Source organism: Neophocaena asiaeorientalis, unplaced genomic scaffold, assembly GCF_003031525.2.
Source record: "Neophocaena asiaeorientalis asiaeorientalis breed wild unplaced genomic scaffold, Neophocaena_asiaeorientalis_V1.1 scaffold629, whole genome shotgun sequence".
Lineage (NCBI taxonomy): Eukaryota > Metazoa > Chordata > Mammalia > Artiodactyla > Phocoenidae > Neophocaena > Neophocaena asiaeorientalis.
The window spans coordinates 7,811,050-7,817,761 of NW_020175468.1; the positions used below are offsets into that span (position 1 = coordinate 7,811,050).

The 6,712-nt window shown below is 43.8% G+C and overlaps 1 pseudogene; it reads right to left on the reverse strand.

Moving 5' to 3' along the window:
- Positions 1–2,585: 2,585 nt before the first annotated feature.
- LOC112415376 (galactoside-binding soluble lectin 13-like) lies at positions 2,586–5,653 on the reverse strand (annotated as a pseudogene).
- Positions 5,654–6,712: the final 1,059 nt, after the last annotated feature.

A 6,712-nucleotide genomic window follows, 5' to 3' on the forward strand; every position in this document is an offset into this window, starting at 1 on the left:
TATATATCTTTTCCAGTTACACTTTTCATTTCCTTTGAATAAATACCCAGAAGTGGAATTGCTGGATCCTATGGTACTTCTATTTTCCTTTTCATGAGAAAACTCCATACTGCTTTCCATAGTGGTTGCACCAATTTTCTCTCAACACTAAATATTTCACTCCACTTGCCTCTTGCTTGCATGGTTTCTAAGGAGAAGTTAGATGTAATTCTTATCTTTGCTCCTCCATAGGTGTTTTTTTTCCTATGGCTTCTTTCAGAATTTTTTATCTTTGATTCTCTGTAGTATGAAAATGATGTGCCTAGATACAGGACTTTTGTTTTATTGTTCTGGGGGTGTTTGGGGGAGGAATTTATCCCACTAGGTGTTCTCTGAGCTTCCTGGATCTGTAGTTTGGTGTTTCACATGAATTTGGGGAAATTCTCAGCCGTTATTACTTCAAATATTTCCTCTGTTCCTTTCTCTCTTCTCCTTCTGGTATTCCCATTAAGCATATATTATACCTTTTGCAGTTGTCCCACAGTTTTTGGATATTCTGTTCTGGGTTTTTTCTTTCTTTCAGTCCTTTTTCTCTTTGTTTTTCAGTTTTGGAAGTTCCTATTGACATATCCTCTAGCTCAGATATTCCTTCTTAGCTATATCTAATCTACTAATGGGCTCATCAAATGCATTTATGTAAGTTTTTTTAGTCTCTAGCATTTCTTTTTTATTCTTTCTTAGAATTTCCATCTCTCTGCGTATATTACCCATCTGTTCTTCTTCCTTAGAGCCCTTAGCGTAACTCTGTAGTAAGCTTTGAAATTGAGTTTAACAACATTAAATCTTCCACCCCATGAAGATGGAATGTCTTTTCGTTTATTGAGGTCGGTTGTCTGTAATTTCTTTCAACGGTGTTTTGTCATTTTCAACGTAGAAGTCTTGCACCTCCTTGGTTAGATTTACGCCTAAGGATTGTATTCTTTTTTATGCTATTCTAAGAATAGCATATTAAGAATTGGTTCTTAATTCTATTAAGAATTGGTTTCTTAATTTCCTTTACAGATTGTTCATTCCTAAGGTACAGAAATAGGGAAGAATGCTCAGAGGGCCTGAAGATGACAAAAGCAACCAGCTTTCCTTTATGTATGGAGCATCTGGGAAATTGTGGGAATGCAGGGTCCCCAGAAACTTAGGAAATTCATCAGGTCCAGAGACTGTGGTTTATCTGTCTCCAGAGGACCTCAGTCTGGAGGGGTCTGGAAGGATGTGGGCCCAGCTTCCTAGGTCACACTTCAGAACCCCGGAAAGCTTCTAGGTCTTCCTAAGTGAGAGGAGACAGAAACCAGGAAAGCCATGTACCAGGGTTTAAGTCATGTCTGCCTGAACACCTGACATTCAGCTCCTGAGTTCAAACATCCCTCTAGGGCTGATTTCATCCTTGACTCATCAGTATCAAGTTCCTTTTGCCAATAACATCATTCTCTGGTCCTCTCAGCATCACATAGGGTTCATACTGGAATATCTGTTGTGTATAAAGGTATATTAGTGTAAGAGGTAGTAATGGTTAAATTTAAGTGTCAGCTTGACTGGGCCATGGGGTGCCAAGGTACTTTGGTTACATATTATTCTCAGTGCGTCTGTGAGAATGTTTCTGGACGAGATTAACATTTGAACTGGTGGCTTGAGTAAGGCAGATTGCCCTCCCTAATGTGGGTGGACTTCATCCAGTCACCTGAAGACCTGAAGAGAACAAAACAGCTGACCTTGCCTAGATCAGCTAGGCAAAAATCAGGGAGGATTTTTCCTGCCTTCAGAATGGAACTGAAACATTGCCTCTTCCTGGGCCTCATGACTTCAGACTGGAACTACATTATTTATTTATTTTTGACAGCACCGAGCAACCTGCAGGACCAGGGATTGAACCCGTGCCCTCAGCAGTGAAAGCGAGGAGTCCTAACCATTGGACCACCAGGGAATTCCCTGGAACTACATCATTGACCCTCCTAGGTCTGCAGCTTGCTGACTCACCCTGAAGATCTTGGGACTTGTCAGCCTCCATAATCATGTAAACCAATTCCTTATAAAAAATCTCTTTATATATATAATTATGTATGTGTGTGTACACACATGTATAAACACACACACTCACACCCTATTGGTTTTGTTTCTCTAGAGAACCCCAACTAATACTTGGGTCCAATAATTATTTGTGGGTGAATAAACAAGTGAAAAGAAGCTCACATACAAAGTTGTATCCCTCCCTTACACGTCCCCAAACCTGTTCATCTTCTTCATAACATCCTGAGACACTCTCACTCTGTCTTTGTTTCAGGGACAGCACTTGAGATTTTGGCCACCTGCGACCTTCCCAAACCACACTCCTCATTCCATACTTGGGACAACTTTCCCTTTGTGCCAAATCTGCCCTTGATGTCTTCCCTATGAGCAAGAACCAAGTCCTGGTTCATACTAGGAAAATTTTATTATCATTAGCATAAGTGTGGCAACAGGGGGATACCCTGGCATCTTCTGGGAGCTGCTCTGATCCTGCACATTATAAAAGAGTATAACGGGGTGGATATTTTCATTGCAAGATCTTCTGCCCCTCAACACACTTCCACTGAAGTAAGCACAATATCTCCCTTCACCTCCAGCATTTTTACAGACTGTGAGGGCAGGCGGTGGGCAAAGACGTAGGTGGACTTGTTATTCACAAACACCTAAGGAAAGAGATATACCGCTTGTGAGTGCAGAACAATTAGGCCTCCTCTTTCCCTTTCCTCTTTTCATTTTTACTCCGTAAAAGCAAAGCAGTTCAAATATCTCCTTCTCCAGGAAATCCTGCCGTGACACTGCTGTAGGGAATCATCCCCCAGTGTCCACTTCCTTGCCTCCAGAGCTCCCCATCCCTGCTTTACCCTGATGACAGTGGGCCTGCACTTCTCCCTCCACATTCCTGATTGTCCATGAGCGCAAGAGGCATATGGGATTCAGCTCTGAATCTCTGCTTGCACAGCATACATGGTAGTGCTCAAAAAGTTGTGTTCAATGATTTTTAATGCATAGGAGATATGCCTTCTGCCCTGAAGCACGGAGGACTGGGGGAAACTGGCCTGTGACATGAGTGTCTTTGATAAGGAAGAGATGTGGCCAGTAGGGATTGAGAGATGTGATGTTTGAGCTGCAACTACAAACCTGGCACGTTTTTGTGAAGACAAGATAAGCATCAGACCGGGAGGTAAACTTTTGTGGTTTAGCCCTATGAGGAGGAAAGGACGTGGCAGCACATATCGAATTGGTGTGCTAAAGATGGGCTTAAGAAGATGTGCTGTGTATGTGTGTGTGTGTGTATATATATGCACACATACAAATAAAATGGAATGTTACTCAGCCATAAAAAAGAACGAAATATTGCCATTTGTAGCAACATGAACGGACCTAGAGAATATTATACTCAGTAAAGTTAAATCAGAGAAAGACCAATATGTTACGGATGTCACGGAAAAACCCGAACGAACTTTTTGGCCAGTCCAACGTGATATCATTTTTATGTAGAATCTAAAATACAATAGAAATGAATCTATATACAAAATAGAAACAGACTCACAGACATAGAAAATAAACTTACAGATACCAAAGGGGAAAAGGGGGGGGTCATAAATTAGCAATATGCGAATAACAGATAAAACTACTAGATGTAAAGTAGATAAGCAACAAAGATTTACTGTATAGCACAGGTAACTATATTCAATATCTTCTAATAACCTATAATGGAAAATAATCTGAAAATAAGTAAGTGAAGATAGAAATATACAGTTGAATCACTTTGTTGTATACCTGAAACTAACACAATAATGTAAATCAACTAAACTTCAATTTTAAAAAGCACATGTGGCCTTCCCTGGTGGCACAGTGGTTAAGAATCCACTTGCCAGTGCAGGGGACACGGGTTCAAGCCCTGGTCCAGGAAGATCCTACATGCCACAGAGCAACTAACCCCGTGTGCCACAACTACTGAGCCTGCACTCTAGAGCCCACGAACCACAACTACTGAGCCCGAGTGCCACAACTACTGAAGCCCGCACGCCTAGAGCCTGTGCTCTGCAACAAGAGAAGCTACCGCAATGAGAAGCCCGTGCACTGCAACAAAGAGTAGCCCCCGCTCGCTGCAGCTAGAGAAAGCCCGCGCACAGCAACGAAGACCCAACTCAGCCAAAAATAAATAAATTTGTTTAAAAAATAGAAAGCACATGTATTAAAACTACAAAACAAGGCTTCCCTGGTGGCGCAGTGGTTGAGAGTCCGCCTGCCGATGCAGGGGACACAGGTTCATGCCCCGCCCAGTCCGGGAAGATACCACATGCCACGGAGCGACTGGGCCCGTGAGTCATGGCCGCTGAGCCTGCGCGTCCGGAGCCTGTGTTCCGCAACGGGAGAGGCCACAACAGTGAGAGGCCCACGTACCGCAAAAAAAAAAAAAAATACAAAACAAAAAATAGGTGTGTTGACATCAGATCAGATCAGAGTTGGACTCTGTTTCTCCACAGCAGCCCCACCACAGCCTTGGTGCTCCACGCCCCTCACCCTTAGGGCCCACACACCTGGTATTCATTCTCCAGCACCAAAAGTCGAAGCTCAAATGGCTGCCCACGGCTTCCCTGGCACAAAAGGGTCAGAAGAAGCTATCTCTTCCTCTCCCCATCCCCCTTTCATGGAGGCTGTTCATCACCATCATGTTGTTCGTGTAGACTCAGAAATGGAATGCGACGTTGCTGCCTCTCTCAGGACACATGCACAAATCCACCACAAATTCTGGGTTCTTTCTGCAAAGACAAGAGAATGGCTCCCTCATCCAGGCCTTTACTGAAGAAAACAACCTCCTCAGGGACAAACACAGTCCTTCTCTCGCTCTCTCTCCCTCCCTCCCTCTCTCCTTTCCCTTCCCCCACCCTCTTTCTCAAAATATATACCTTTCTTACTTTGCCATCTCTCTCTCTCTCTCTCTCTCTCCCTCACACACACACACACACACACAGAGGAAGGAAATCCCCGCCTGCAGTGTAATCTCACGCTTTTGCATGAGCCACCTCAGCTCATTCTGGTGATTAAAGAAGACCAAAATGTTTCCAGTGAGTGTTCCCCAAAATGCTAACACTCTCCCCTTGTGCTTCACCCTCCATCACACAAAAACTGGGATCTACTCACCCAGAGGGACACAGAAGATCTGCCTTGATCTTCACCGTATAACCCACAGTAAGGGAAACAGACTGCCAGTAGGGGTTCGGCTATGGAAGAGATGGATACATCGGTGAGTGACAGGCCAGTGTTTTCTCTCCCACACTGGTGCCCAGGGAGAATCAGGACATATAACATGGTTTTCTCTTGCAGCTCAGAGACATCAGCAGACCTCCAACAAGGAGACATTAATCTGAGTCCAGACATGCGCTCAGAGGCACAGATACACATATTACATACAAACACCTCCAAATCCAGAGAAAAAATATACAAAAGGACAATTATGCAAATCCAACGATTCCCACTGACACACATATGTACACATTCTCTTTCCCATCCTCTACCAGTATTCATTCAATGATTTGTTCCCAGGTGACCTGGCACAAGAAGTAGAGATAGCCAGATTCCTTCTTCCCATCCTTTATACCAAGGATTCCATAGTCTCCAGTTGGGTCTTTCTTCCCTATTGAAACTGTTGTGTGCGAGTCTGTCTGGAGAAGGTGCCCTATAAATGCTGTTAGGAGGTGGGTCACCCCTGATCCTTTTGCTCAGGCTATAGAGCCCTGCCTGCTATTCTTTTGAAATTTCTGACTCCAAGAGTGTATTCAGTCCACACTACCCAAAGTCCACTGTGATAATAAGAAGCAGCTTCTAACTGGAGATGCTGATATGCTTAATCTAAGTGCAGTTCTGGGTGTCTACTGATAAGCCACAATGATAAAATTACAACGAAGAGCTCCCTGGCTACCCTACTTCATAAAATTGGTGCCTGACCCATGCTATATGCAACTCACTCTTCCTCTGACATCAAATCTATTCCAGAGCCTTTGCTGGCAATTTCCCCATTCACCCTAGACTTGGAGGAACACACCACCTGGATAAGGGTCCCAGCTCTGCCACTGTGGGACCTCATTAAGGAAATTTAACCTCTGCTAGACCCATTCTTCTTATATGTAAAATATTTGATGGACATAATCCCAAATCAAAGGGTTGTTAGTAAAGCAATCAGAGGGATCCATCCATCATTTATCTATTCATCCATCTATCCATTCATTTGACAATTGCTTATTGAGTGACTAACTGGCAGCAGGCTTTGTACTATTTGCATAAATGGAAAAGAACAGATAAAAATCTTGCTCCATGGAGCTTATACTCCAGTTGGAAAATATATGCAGTAACTTTTAAAATATAATACACAAGCAAAATATATAATGTATCAGAAGGGGATAAATGTCTTGAAAAAGATGTTGGTGGACTTCCCTGGTGACACAGTGGTTACGAATCCGCCTGCCAGTGCAGGGGACACGGGTTCGAGCCATGGTCCGGGAAGATCCCACATGCCGTGGAGCAGCTAAGCCCATGCACCGCAACTACTGAGCTTGCGCTCTAGAGCCCGCGCACCACAATTACTAAGGCCCACACGCCTAGAGCCTGGGCTCCACAACAAGAGAAGCCACCACAATGAGAAGCTCGCACACCGCAACGAAGAGTAGTCTCC